The sequence below is a fragment of the Panthera tigris genome, chromosome B3, assembly GCF_018350195.1.
Source record: "Panthera tigris isolate Pti1 chromosome B3, P.tigris_Pti1_mat1.1, whole genome shotgun sequence".
NCBI classification, from domain to species: Eukaryota; Metazoa; Chordata; class Mammalia; order Carnivora; family Felidae; genus Panthera; species Panthera tigris.
This window is the reverse complement of record NC_056665.1, coordinates 103678563-103692084: the sequence shown is the minus strand read 5'-3', so window position 1 is coordinate 103692084 and position 13522 is coordinate 103678563. Positions and strand designations below refer to the sequence as shown.

At 39.3% G+C, this 13522-nt stretch overlaps 2 long non-coding RNA genes across 2 annotated transcripts in view; both read right to left on the bottom strand.

Moving 5' to 3' along the window:
- The window catches only part of LOC122239615, a 56733-nt gene that overhangs the window by 12796 nt on the left and 30415 nt on the right, over positions 1-13522 (bottom strand). The gene's annotated exons all lie outside the window — the stretch shown is intronic.
- Positions 102-12973, bottom strand: LOC122239617. The gene is made up of 2 exons (XR_006218873.1): positions 11459-12973; positions 102-138 (listed from the first exon to the last, which is right to left on the bottom strand). It is a non-coding gene; the product is annotated as an uncharacterized LOC122239617 (long non-coding RNA).

The following is a 13522-nucleotide window of genomic DNA, read 5'->3' as shown; positions in this document are numbered from 1 at the left end:
GGCAAAGATAGCTATGTCTGCTATAAGTACTTAAAGAAACAAGGCAGTAAGATTGAGAATTAGCGAAAAATAAGTCTATTTTTTTCTCATTTGATTCTGTGTTTACGAGTCTTCATAGGAGATAGCATTTCAGTTCATCTAGAAGTATATCATGAATATGGTTAGTCTGTTAAATGAAAGATAAGGCTTCATATCATTTACAATTATTAATCACTCTGGGACCTTTAAGGCATATCCTACACCTGGGATTCAGAGTTTATTTAGTTTTAGGGAGTTTTAAATGATAAATATCTACACTGGTATTGAGTATAATCCCTAACTAGATCGTGGGAGAGTTTCTTTGGATTCTTCCACTAAAGTGCAGAAATCTAGAGTATTGGAAGGAATTTAAGATATACCAAACTAAATTGGTCTTTAAGAATGATCTTGTGGGGTGCCTGGGTGGCTCAGTCGGTTAAGTGTCCAACTTCGGCTCAGGTCATGATCTCGTGGTCTGTGGGTTCAAGCCCCACGTCAGGCTCTGGGCTGACAGCTCAGAGCCTGGAGCCTGCTTCAGATTCTGTGTCTCCCTCTCTCTCTCTGACCCTCCCCCATTCATGCTCTGTCTCTCTCTGTCTCAAAAATAAATAAACGTTAAAAAAATAAAAAAATAAAAAAAAAAAAGAATGATCTTGTGACCAGGTGTTTTCCAGAAGTTGTTGGTCAATGTTCAGAGAAGTCAGGAAGACCGATGGCCCAATACTATCTAAGCCTCCCAGAATGGGAGGTGTGATAGCAGCATCCTCAGCCTAGTTGTAACCAACTGGTCTACCCTATATTCCCATGTGATATGATGGGAGCATTCCACTAATGTAATACAAATCTTTATTAAGAAAAGTCAGTAGAGAAGTAGATACTATTTTACTGCTGGATGACATCTTTGACTCTAGTTCTTTTGTTGTATCCAAGCAGGTCACTCCAAAGTGGAACAGGGAAAAACCACAATAAGGATCTGTTTTAGCTTTCTAGGGAAGAGAGTATTCTAATTAATAGCTCTATTTGAAATAGACTTCAGCAGTTTCCTGTTCAACCTTGGGTGGAGTTGATAAGCTAAGCGAAAGAAGTCTAGCATTGTATGGAATGTGTATATGTATATGGTAAAACAGCGGAAGCAGAAAAAGCAGCAGTAACAGAGGACTTTTTTTTTTTTTTTTTTTTTTTTTTTGATGTTAGGGCAACAGACTTCTATACTATAACTGGTCATCCAGCAATTCACAGGAGTCAGTAAAGCCCTGTGACCTCTGGACAACTACAGACAGTGCCCCGGCAAAAGATGTTAACTGCTTGCCTGGGACAGCAAGGGACTAAGCAGAGGACAATGCAGGTCAGGACAGAAAAGGACAAAGCAGATGAGAACAGGAGAAACAGCGGGGTGGGACTCAGTTGTATGTGGCTATAGATCCACCCTCTAGAGAAGGAGAATTCGTATTGAAACAAGACCGTTGTCCATCTAACTGAGTAATTCTGTGTATAAATTCCTCTATGGTGTTATTCAGGTATTTTCCAATAGTTTATTTGTAAAGGAACCTCATTCAGATTTCATTACAGCAGCACACGTGTGCTGCGGTGACCTTACTTGTGCCACTCAGGCACAGCTTAAATAGGGCATCCTATTAGAAATGAAATTATAGTACAAACCGCTATCCGGGTTGATGGAGGGACCACAGCTCTAGGCACTGATAGGGAGAATCATCAAACTGACAGCAAAGAAGGTAAGATTGGCCATGTGTGCAACAAAAGAATTCACAGGAGGGGCCACCGGCTGGCTCAGTCGGTAGAGCATGAAAGTCTTGATCTCGGGGTTGTGAGTTTCAGCCCACGTTGGGCATAGAGTTTATTTTTTAAAAATGCATGGCATAAGCGCATTATAATAATTACATCTGATTCTGAGGGTATGCATATAACTTACTTTATAAACATTTAGAGATCATTTATAACATGTCAGGACCTTTTTGTAATGTTTCACATGTATCAGTTTACTTAATTCTTACTACAACCCTATGAACTAGGTGCTACTATTATTCTATTATTTTTTTATATAAATGCTATTTTTTAAAGAATTTTTTCATTTATTTATTTTGACAGAGAGAGAGAGATGGGGTGCATGCAGGGAGGGGCAGAGAGAGAGGGGAAAAGGGAGAGAGAGAGACAGAGAGACAGAGAGAGAGAATCCCAAGCAGGCTCTGCCCTGTCTGCGAGGAGCCCTATGTAGGGCTAAAACTCATAAACCATGAGATCATGAAGTGAGCCGAAATCAAGAGGCAGATGCTTAACTGACTGAGCCACCCAGGCCCCCTATCTTCTTTTCAATTGGACTAAAAAACAGAAACAAGAATGGCTCAGTAATTTGCCTAAGTTTGTACAGCTAGTAAATGGTGGAACCAGGATTCAAGTCTAAGCAGTCTGACTCCAGAGCACAATCTTCTGTGTCTCATTTCAATTGGAAAGTCAGTCTTTATTTTTCTGGAGGTCTTTCTCTAGCTTCTAGGTGTTTGAGGCAATCTACCAGAACTCATCCTAGACAAGGAAGAAGAGTCATGATGAGGAAAGAAGGTGAGAACCCTTTTCTCATGGAGTTTACATACTAGTGGAGAAATTAGACTGTAAACAAATAAACAAGTACATATATAGTAGGTTGAGTAGTGATAAGTGCTATGAAGAAAAATAAAATATGGCAAGAAACTAAGACTAATGGACAGATGGTACTGCCTTAGACAGAGTGGTTAGGAAAGGCCTGTCAACATTTGAGCAGAACCTTTAATGACACATCCTCTTACCTAATGAATAGTTCCTATAACAGAACTTATCTTTTGTATTCTGGAACAGATGTAAGCACTTGTCAGGTTCATGAAAAATATGTAGAGCTAGTAAGGCACATGATATGATATCTGCTATACAGATATCATATCCTTCTACCAAAAGATAACAAGAACACTACCAAAAAAAGGGGCGGAGGGAATAATGGATCACCATCCTTCATAAACATAAAGCAAATATTCTTAACAAAGTATTCGTAAATAATACTCAAATACATATTTAAAATTTTTAGAGAATGAGTGAGTGCAAGTGGGGGAGAGGGGCAGAGGGAGAGAGAGAGAGAGAGAGAGAGAGAGAGAGAGAGAAAGAGATTGAGAGAGAGAGAATCTTAAGCAGGCTCCACACTCAGCATGCAGGGCTGATCCCACGACCCTGGGATCATGACCTGAGCTGAAATCAAGAGTCAGACACTCAACCAATGAGCCACCCATGTGCTCCAACATGCCCCAACAATATATTTAAAAATTATTACTTTATGACCAAGAGGGGTTTTATCCCAGAACTAACTGCAAGGTATTTTTAAATATAAAATCAAGACTATAAGCAGAATCACCTTATTAATACAATAAAGGAGAAAACTCATATAATAATTTATATAGATTCATAAAAAGCTTTTGACATGATTCAATATCAATTTATGTTTTAAAAAAACTCAGGAAAATAAGAAAAGGGAAATTCTTCAATCTGACAAAGGGTATCCATGGAAAACCTATAGCTAATACACTTAATGGTGAGGAATTGAGGGCTTTCCCCCTAAGACTGGGAACATTACAGAGATGCTTGTTCTCACCACTTCTATTCAACATTGAACAGGGAATGGCTTATTAGCCATTGCAATAAGGCAAGACAAATAAATAAAAGTCATAAATATTGAAGAGGAAAAAAAGAAAACTTTCACTTGCTGAAAACATGACTATTTATATAGAAAATCCTAAGGAATCCAAAACACAACTATGAGAACTAATAAGTAAATTTAGTAAGATCATAAGATAAATTGTTAATATAATAAAATCAATTGTATATTTATATACTGGCCACAAGCAATTGGAAAATTAAATTTTAAAAATCAATTCAATTTACAATTGTGTCCAAAACCAAAAACTATTTACAAATAAACTCATCAGTGCTAAAAAGACCTCTGCATTAAAAATTACAGAACATTACTAAGGGAAAATTTTTAAATCCCAAATAAATGAAAACATATACCATGGCCATGAATTGAAAGACTTAGTATTCTTGGGACATCAATTATCCCCAAAGTGATTAATAGAGCAAAAATAATACCAATCAAAACCCCAGTAGGCAATCTTATAGAAATCAGCAAACTGATTTTAAAGCATAAAAAAAAAAAAAATGCCAGTGTTTTGGAATAGCCTAAGCAACTTTTTTAAAGACCAAAATGGGATGATATTAGTATCTGATTTCAACTTACGATGAAGTTATAAAAATCAATACCACCAGTGTGGTATTAATGCAAGTATACACATATAGATCTGCAGAATAAAGAGTCAGAAATAGACCCATATATGTTCGGTTAATGTTTCAGCAAAGTTGCCAAGAAAATTTGACAGGGGAAGTCTTTTTCAACACATGGCACTAGAACAATTGGCACTACGTATGGGGGGAAAAACAGACTTTTATCTTACACCATACACTAAGACTAACCCAAAATGGAACACAGACCTAAAGGGTAAAACTACACGGGCGCCTGGGTGGCTCAGTCTGTTGAGAGTCCAGTTTCGGCTCAGGTCACGATCTCGCAGTCTGTGAGTTCAAGCCCCACGTCGGGCTCTGTGCTGACAGCTCAGAGCCTGGAGCCTGCTTCAGATTCTGTGTCCCTCTCTCTCTGCCCCTCCCACACTCATGCTCTGTCCTCTCTCTGTCTCAGAAATAAATAAACATAAAAAAAAAATAAAAAAAAATAAAGGGTAAAACTACAAAACTTATAAAACAATACGCAGGAGAAAAAAATTTTGCAAACTTGTAATAGGCAAATATTTCTTAGATAGCCACAAAAAGGCACACAACTATAAAACAGAGAATCGATCAATTAGACTTTATCAAAATTAAAAACTTTTGTTCTGCAAAATACAATAAATAAAAAAGCAAGCCACAGAATGGGAGAAAATAATGCAATAGATAGATTAATCTGACAAAAAACTTGTATCCAGGATGCATAAAGAACTCTTACAAGTCAATATAACCAAAAAAGAATTTTTTTTAATGGGCAAAAAATTTGAACACTTCACACAACAATATAGAAGAATGGTGGGGCACCTGGCTGGCTCAGTTGGTAAAGCATACTACTCTTGATCTCAGGGCTGTGAGTTCCAGCCCTATCTTGGGCATAGCATTCATTTAAAAATAAAATAATATAGGGTCACCTCGGTAGCCCAGTCAGCTAAACATCTGATTCTTGATCTTGGCTCAGGTCATGATCTCGTGGTTTATAGGTTCGAGCCCCACATCGGGCTCTGTGCTGACAACTCAGAGCCTGGAGTCTGCTTTGGATTCCGTGTCTCCCTCTCTCTCTGTCCCTCCCCTACTCATTCTCTGTCTCTCTGTCCCTGTCTCTCACTCAAAAATAAACATTTAAAAAAAGTTTTTTAAAAAGCCACAATGAGTACTTATTATAATGGTTAACGTTACAAAGACTGACCATGTCATGTCTTGCAAAGGATGGAGTGTAACTGGAACTCTCATACACTACTGGTGAGAAGAGAAAATGGTACAATCACTTTAGAAACTTTTTTGGCAGTTTTTTAAAAGTTAAGCATACACCTATCACATGACCCAACCATTTCACTACGAGGTGTTTACCCAAAAGCAATGAAACCATATATCCGCACAAAGACTTTTATGTGGCTGTTCATTGCATCTTTAATCACAGTGGCCAAACACTGGAAACAACCCAAATGTCCGTAAATTGGAGAACGGATCAACAAAATGTGGTATCCAAACAGTGGTAACAGAAAGAAATGAACTATTGATATGCACAAGAAAATGAGCACATCTCAAAATCATTATGCTGAGTCAAAGAAGCCGGAGCCGGAAATGTTTATAATGTATGATTTCATTTATATAAAATTCTAGAAGATGTAAAGTAGTTCTAGCAACACAAACCAAATCAGTGGTCGCCTGGGGCCAGGGGTGGAGGGAGGGATAAATTGCAAAGGGGCATGAGGAAACATTTGAGGCTGATGGAATGTTCTGTCTTGCTTGTGGAGATAGTTTCACTAACGCTTTTTGAGAACTCACTGATTTGTACACTTTAAATGCGTATAATGTATTGTCAGTAAATGATTCCTCAATAAATTAAAAAAAAGTATAAGTACTATTTGGTTCTCTTCCAACCTGTCTTATCTTTTTTTTTTTTTTTTTGAGAGAGAAGAAAGAGAGAGAGAGAGAGCAAGGAAGGGGCAGAAGAGAGGGAGAGAGAAAATCTTCAGCAGAATCCACACTGGGCATGGAGATCGATGTGGGTCTCAGGCTCACGACCATGAGATCATGACCTGAGCCGAAATCAGGAGTCACTTGCTTGACCGACTGGGCCACCAGCCACCCCCATCTTTGATCATCTCTTAATATTGACTCATTTTAGCAATTTCAACTTTAATTAAAAAAAAAATATTTTACACCTGTTTATTTTGTATTCTGTATCTGATACATTCTGATCATTTAGTCCTAGAAGTTTCTAACGCTGTTGACTATTTCCACTGACCCTCACTTATAGAGGATTGTTTTCTTGTGTCATTGGTGATCTTTGATTAGAAGTTTACATTTCATTAATCTTAATTCCTTGAAAACCTGGGGGTCTAACCTGATGACGCTTTACTGCAGACATGATTTGAGTTTGTTTTTTTTTACAGGGAGCCAGAGGTACTGCTGAGCTGAGAGCACACCAGCTTCCGGGTTTTCCAACTTAATGGTGGGATTCAGGTCCGGCTACCAACCAACCTTGTCTCCAGCCCAAAGCTAAGCCCATCTCAGCCTTGACCTCAGAGAAAACTCATATGCTCTTTCTCCTCAAAGGCTCCAGCTCCAGCTCATGGATTTCTCCCCTCCCTGACACCCAGAGGTTTCTCTTACTCCCTGCAAACTCAGCTACATGATAGAAAGGATGCCACACAGCGGATCAGTTGTTTTACAGCAAAAGGAAACCTCAGTGAATCTGTTACAAGGCTGGCAGGGTATGGCATGTTTACACTCATGGTTTTGAGCCTCAGAGAAAAGGGGGCTCAGCCCTAAACAGTAAAATGATAGCCTTGCCTTTTAAGGGTTTTGAACTAAAAATAGGTGTGATAATATGCATCATATCCCCGAACCCAGGATCTTTCTCCAAATCTGATTATGGGCAGCAAAGCTAAGTGCTACTTATATATAACTATCCGTATTGCGCTCAGGTGGAGGTGAGGAATGTTCAGGGCAGAGATAACAAAACAACTCGACAAAGAACATCACAGAGAACAACCGAATCATGTAAAAATGCAAAGCATCATATTTAACCTAACTAAAATCACGTAGAAAGAGGTCGCCTCTGGCTTTTTACAATTGTCAACATTTCTTTCTTTTTCCCTCTGAATTTTTACCCAGACTATATTTTATTTATCCTCAGGAATTAAATTATAGTAATTTTAATTATTTGGATATTGAATATTCACTCTATTTTGAATGTAATAGACTACTTAAAATGACTAGCTCACCCCCCGGGGTTTTGTGAGGTTGATAGTGGGGGAGAGCTGTGTCTAATTCAAGATTCCAGTTCCCGTCTCTCTTTACATAAGAAATGGTGTAAAAAGTTCATTGAATGTTTTAATTAGCATGCAAGCTGAGTCTTAAATCCAAAAGGAGACCCTAATACTACTTTTAATTGCATCTAACACAAGGCGATGCAAGAATACAATTTGGGGCTAGCGCCGGGTAAAACATTATTATTATTATTATTATTGCTACTTGCAACGATAGTATAATCATTTATTAAGCACCCATCGTGCGCTAGGGGCTGAAGGAACACTGTCTTTTCTTCTGATTAGCACACTGCCACAGTGGAGGATTGCAGCAGTTTATTGTTCTGGTTTATGATCTTGGTCTGAATTCAGAATAAAGCGGCAGTGTGCCAGCTTCAGCCCCTTCGTATACTTCCCTCCTAACCTGGGCGCTTCACAGGGATGTAGGGCCATATATTTTTTTCTTAGTTTGAAGTGGGCAACTAACCTGCTCAAAAACATTGCTTTGGTTAGCCAATCAGGAAACAGAAATTAAGGGAATGCCTCGTCCCGCTCTATTTTACTGAATGAACTTGACTGAAATCACTTGGAGACCAAATTCTTCCTCGTGACAGTCTGCATCACATCCAAATATTAGCTGGTGGGTTTCCTTGGCTGGGGAACCGGGGGTGGCTAATGGCGAGAGGCATATCCAAATCCCAGCAAGCCTCCTCGGGCTTTGAGCTAAACTTTGGGATGTGACAGGACCTGGCAAAAATGGAAATACCTTCCCTGACATTTTTGCTCATGTTTTTCTAAATTCACTTTCCGATAAGGGCAGTGAGTTTGCTCGAGTGGGAAGTGCTGACAGACAAAGTGTAGTCTCCTACAAAATTCTTCCTAGCACTCTAATTATCCTTTCCTTCTCTACTTCAGTATCACATGTAGCCATGTGTAGAATCATAAAATAATTATGCAGTGTACAAGCTTTCTGGGAGCATGTACCACTGTTTTCCTAATTCTTTATCTCTCCCATTGATCGTGGCGTGTGTGCATTGATCCAAGTCGGCCATCTGGTTAGGCAAGATAAGCGTGCTAGTGTCTTTGCATTGCACTGTCACTAGGGGAGGGGGCACATTTTGGCTGTAGGGAATTACGGGGGCAGGATTAGCCCTCTTCCTATGAGGAAACTGAATTTTAAATGCAATGTTGCAGCTGCATGGACCATGTTGCTAACTTCTGTTTTTGCCATGAACTGGGTAGATTTTTCTTCTTGTTCATATTGTCTCCAAAGGTATAGCGATGCCTTGTATTAAATGGGGAGGGGCGGGGGTGGGAGTGGAGAGAAGATTCATTTTTAGCACATGTTAGACTTGTAAGTGACTGATACATTACAGGATTTCTAAATGGTAAAACTGCTTTCAAATGACTACAAAAGGCTGCTGGATAAAAAGCATTTTAAACCGAGACGCGTTGCCTCCCACCACCCCCCCCCCAAACAAAATGATTTTAGAGAGGGAAGAAATATTTGTAGTAGTCTTCACAAAAGAAAAATAAAAAGGAAACTGAAAAAAAATTATGTGTGTATCATAGCAGAAGGAATTACTGCATGAAGCTCAGAGCAGGCTGTGGGGTACTCTCTCCGTTTGTCTCTCTCTCTCTCTCTCTTTTTCACGTATTGAAATTAATGTTTGCCCCAAGTTTATGACCACTGGGACTGCCTGAATGTGCTGTTTAATTCAAAGAGACTTTTTTTTCGCAGCCCTGTTGGCCACTGTTGTTTTTAAAATTTGATCGCAGCCATTGTTGTCTCATATTCTGCAAATGTGTGGAAGACTCAAAAGCTTTTCCTCCAAAATTGAACAATTCTGTCAAAAAAGATTAGTTCTATTTTGTCTGCTGGGTGCTGACTATTCATGAATGTAAAGAGAGAGGGCTTGGGTGTCATACTAAGTTGCTAAGGTGGCTGGATTTCAGCTATTGACTTGAAGATACCAAACTGCAGTTTACAAAAGAGCAGCCAGAAGGAGAGGGGAGAGCCGGCCTGCCATGTGTTTGAGCTATACCTTCTTTAGCTGCCCATTTATTTCTTTTGTTGCCAGAACTTTTATTGTCATACAGTTGAAAAAAATGTTAGACACAAGCTTCAGGCAGCACCAAGCAGAAAAAAGGATTAGCATATCACTAGGATCATCTTACACTGAACCAAATTCTTTTCAGGATGTATAATTAGCGAGAATACAGTCTTTTTTTTTTTTTTTTTTTTTTTTGGAGCCTATGGACAGAAAAAAAAAAATGAGCTCAGATCTTTGGCTAGAATATTAGAGGAAATAAAAGACAGTTGCCAATTTCAGAGAGACGTATACATATTAACTGTTTCTTTGCAGAGCCTTTTCAATTCCCTCAAGAAATGTCTGGTTGAATGGAAAAACTTACTATGAATTCCTGTCATTGTCTCAGGTTTTCTAAGAGGGAAATACTGTGTCGTTGAACACGTTCAAAATTTTAGACCGATGAAATCAGATTTGGGATTAAATGAATGTAGAAGGACTCTTCTGAACGGGGTGGGGCGTGGGGGCAGTAAAAGGAGATGTGTGGTGTTCACACCCTGACATTTTACTCTGTGGAAGGCACTTGGTAATTAAAAATGTAATTGGGCAATTGGAGGCAGTTAAAATGTGCATTTGGGGTCTATTAGTGAATAATTCTGTGGGGCTTCCTCAAAGCTGTCTAAAATTTCCCTTGTAATTCGTAGATGTTGAATATGTTTATCTGCAAGTAAGAAAATGGAAGTCTTGGATCCCTTCTCTTTATCTGCTTTTCTCTCTCCCTTCTCTTCTCTTCTCTTTGAGTTGTACATTTAAGCAGTTTTAGATTCAGCATGGAGGTAAAACTGGATTTGTCTGATTAACTCATATTTCACTGGATGGATATCTACTTATGTTTCCAGATATGTAGGCTTTTAGAGATGCCCATATAGAGTGGAGGGGGAAAAAAGAATGTTTTTCCCAAAAGGGTATTTTTAAGAATTAACAGAATATTCACTAAAAGTAAAAGTGCTTTATCTGAATGTATCTCAGTTTAAATTTCTGGTGTTTTTGTTTAACAGGTGAGGTGGTGTTATGTCCATTCGTGCTCTTCTGGATTCTTGGCTTGGAATCGTGAAGACTGACTGACCTTCATTTTTTCCCCCTCTCCCATGGATAGCCTCTCCCCGTCCCACTGCCTTTCCACTACAAATATTCTCCCATGCCCAGCCTTGATTCTGGCTCAACTTCATTTCATGTTTTCTGAGGACATCTTTGGCTTATTTTCGTGGCAATAATTTTGAAAACCAGCTTACTTTATTAACAAGAGGCAGTGGACACTTAGGTCCACAGGAAGTAGTTATTTCAAGTTCCACAGCCCTTAAGATCCTGGAGGAAATGTTCACTGAGCTTTTCCTTGGAATTAGAGAACTCAGCTCTGTCTCTTTATTTTCCTATTTCTTCTGGTTTGAAATTTTTCGTCAAATGTCTCCCTTTGGCTAGAAATCAACCGTGGGCCTAGGTGGTACATAGAATTCAATCGTGTTGTCTTCATTTAGGGAAAATCACCTTGGTTTGCATGGGTTAGGTCTCCATGGAAGATCATGTGTGCAGTTAGCAACATGGCAAGGAAGAAAAAATAAAAATAAAATTACTGTAAAAAACATGAATTAGAGATAGCATTCTTTAACTTTCCTCCATTACCAAGGCGCTAATTTTTAAAAATTACTCTTTGCTACCTAGGTTTTTGCAACTTTTATAATTTGTAACATCTATAGCTTTCTCTGCCATTTACTTGTGGACAGAAATGTCAGTGCCTACAAGAAACTAGCTATATATACAGATGCTCATGTTTTAAGACAGTCTTACCTCACTAACACTTCTGCTAATTTTCTAGAGGCGTAGTTTAATCAAACTTGTGTCTTGTTGTCCCCAAATCATTGGCTATTTAATTATTCACAGAAGTCTTATGGTCTTCCACCTGCGCAAGGCATACCGCACACTCTTACACCCACACAGATCAGGGATTTGGACGTCCTTTCAGGCGACCAGCCTCGGAAACACGGCTCGCAGTGGTCTACGCAGGGAGAGCATGACGCTCAAATCTAGAATTCAAATTGTCGAATTTAGAGCAAGGGAATGTCAAGCAAACACAGAATATCCACTGCTGCGTAACATGAAAGCGGGTTCGGAAGTCTTGTTTAGAGACTGGAGCTCGGTGGCCCTGAGATGCAGGCGGCATCCTGGAGAGCGGTGCTGAGGTTACTCTGACCCTGGAGAGGCATGACGTCAGCAGGGGGGGTGGGGAATGAAAGGGCGTGGCCCGGAGAGAAGACCCTGCTAGGCTCGGGAGTGACACAGGTAATGAGGTGCAGGGGAGCAGGAGCGAGCGGGTGATGACAAACTTTCTATTTTAGATGTGAAGATCAAACAGAGAAACTGCGAATATCGTTCTAAATATCAGATTCGAGCTTTAAAGAAAAGTCACTCGTTATCAATCAAACTACGTCAATTGCTAATCTTAACAATCTTTAATATTTGTAGCTCCTCGGTTGTCACCAGCAATGCTCTATTTTTATACAGAATTGCATGTGCGTTTTACATCGCGTACACAATGTGTGTTACTCAGATTAACCTACTTGATCTTTCTAGGACATTAACAATGTCCCTTCTAAAGTTTAACCAGCTAATGGCAGGAGCTGTTTAATATAACATGTCATCAAGCCAGTGCCACACATTCATTAAATACCACTAGCAAAAGAATTTTCGATTACTATCATTAGGTAGGCCTTCAAAGACAAAAATAAGATCCTCCAAAATATGGGTCTTTAAATATGATTCTAGCCTAACAAACCTTGTATATCCTATTAGGGAAAATAACAAAGAGGCTTAGCATTTTAAACTTAAAATTATGGCATAGTTCCTTTTTTTTTTTTTTTTAAGCATTTGTTCATTTTAATGTGTACAAGTGGGATGTTTTAAACTACTTTTTGTAAATAGACCCAGTATAACTTTTTTTTCCTAAATGGATCATGACTAAATCAAGCTGTATGACTAAATCAACTGGCTTTTGACACTATTCATGTACTCCACTATTAAGAAAGAGGAGACTCTGTGCTCTTACAAGTAGAAATTGTTATGATTAAGATAAGATAAGCACGTATAAATTTTTTATGATGTGATAAAAGCATACCTCCCTATCAGGGATAGCTCTAAAGGCAAGTGTTCTAGCTAATGTGCAAAAAATTTAAAAAGGATAATATTATGAGCCATTTGTGTCTAACATGTTCTGGTATGTTTTACCGATTAATCTATAATGTGAAAAGAAGAGCTATTTCATTTTATTATTTAAAAAAATTGGGGGGGGGCGGCGCCTGGGTGGCTCAGTCGGTTGAACATCTGACTTCGGCTCAGATCATGACCTCGATGTTCTTGGGTTCAAGCCCCATGTCAGGCTCTGTGCTGACAGCTCACAGCCTGGAGCCTATTTTGGATTTTGTGTCTCCCTCTCTCTCTCTCTCTGCCCCTCCCCCACTCATGCTCTGCCTCTGTCTCTCAAAAATGAATAAACGTTAATTTTTTTTTTTTTTTTTTTTTTTTACGGGCGCCTGGGTGGCTCAGTTAGTTAAGCATCCTTGACTTCAGCTCAGGTCATGATCATGCAGTTCACAACTTCGAGCCCCACATCAGGCTCTGGGTTGACAGCTCAGAGCCTGAACCCTTCTATGGATTCTGTGTCTCCCTCTCTCTCTGCCCTTCCCCCTTGTACTCTCTCTCCCTCTCAAAAATAAATAATATTTTTAAAAATTTATTTAATAGGGGCGCCTGGGTGGCTCAGTCGGTTAAGCGGCCGACTTCGGCTCAGGTCATGATCTCACGGTCCGTGAGTTCGAGCCCCGCGTCGGGCTCTGTGCTGACTGCTCAGAGCCTGGA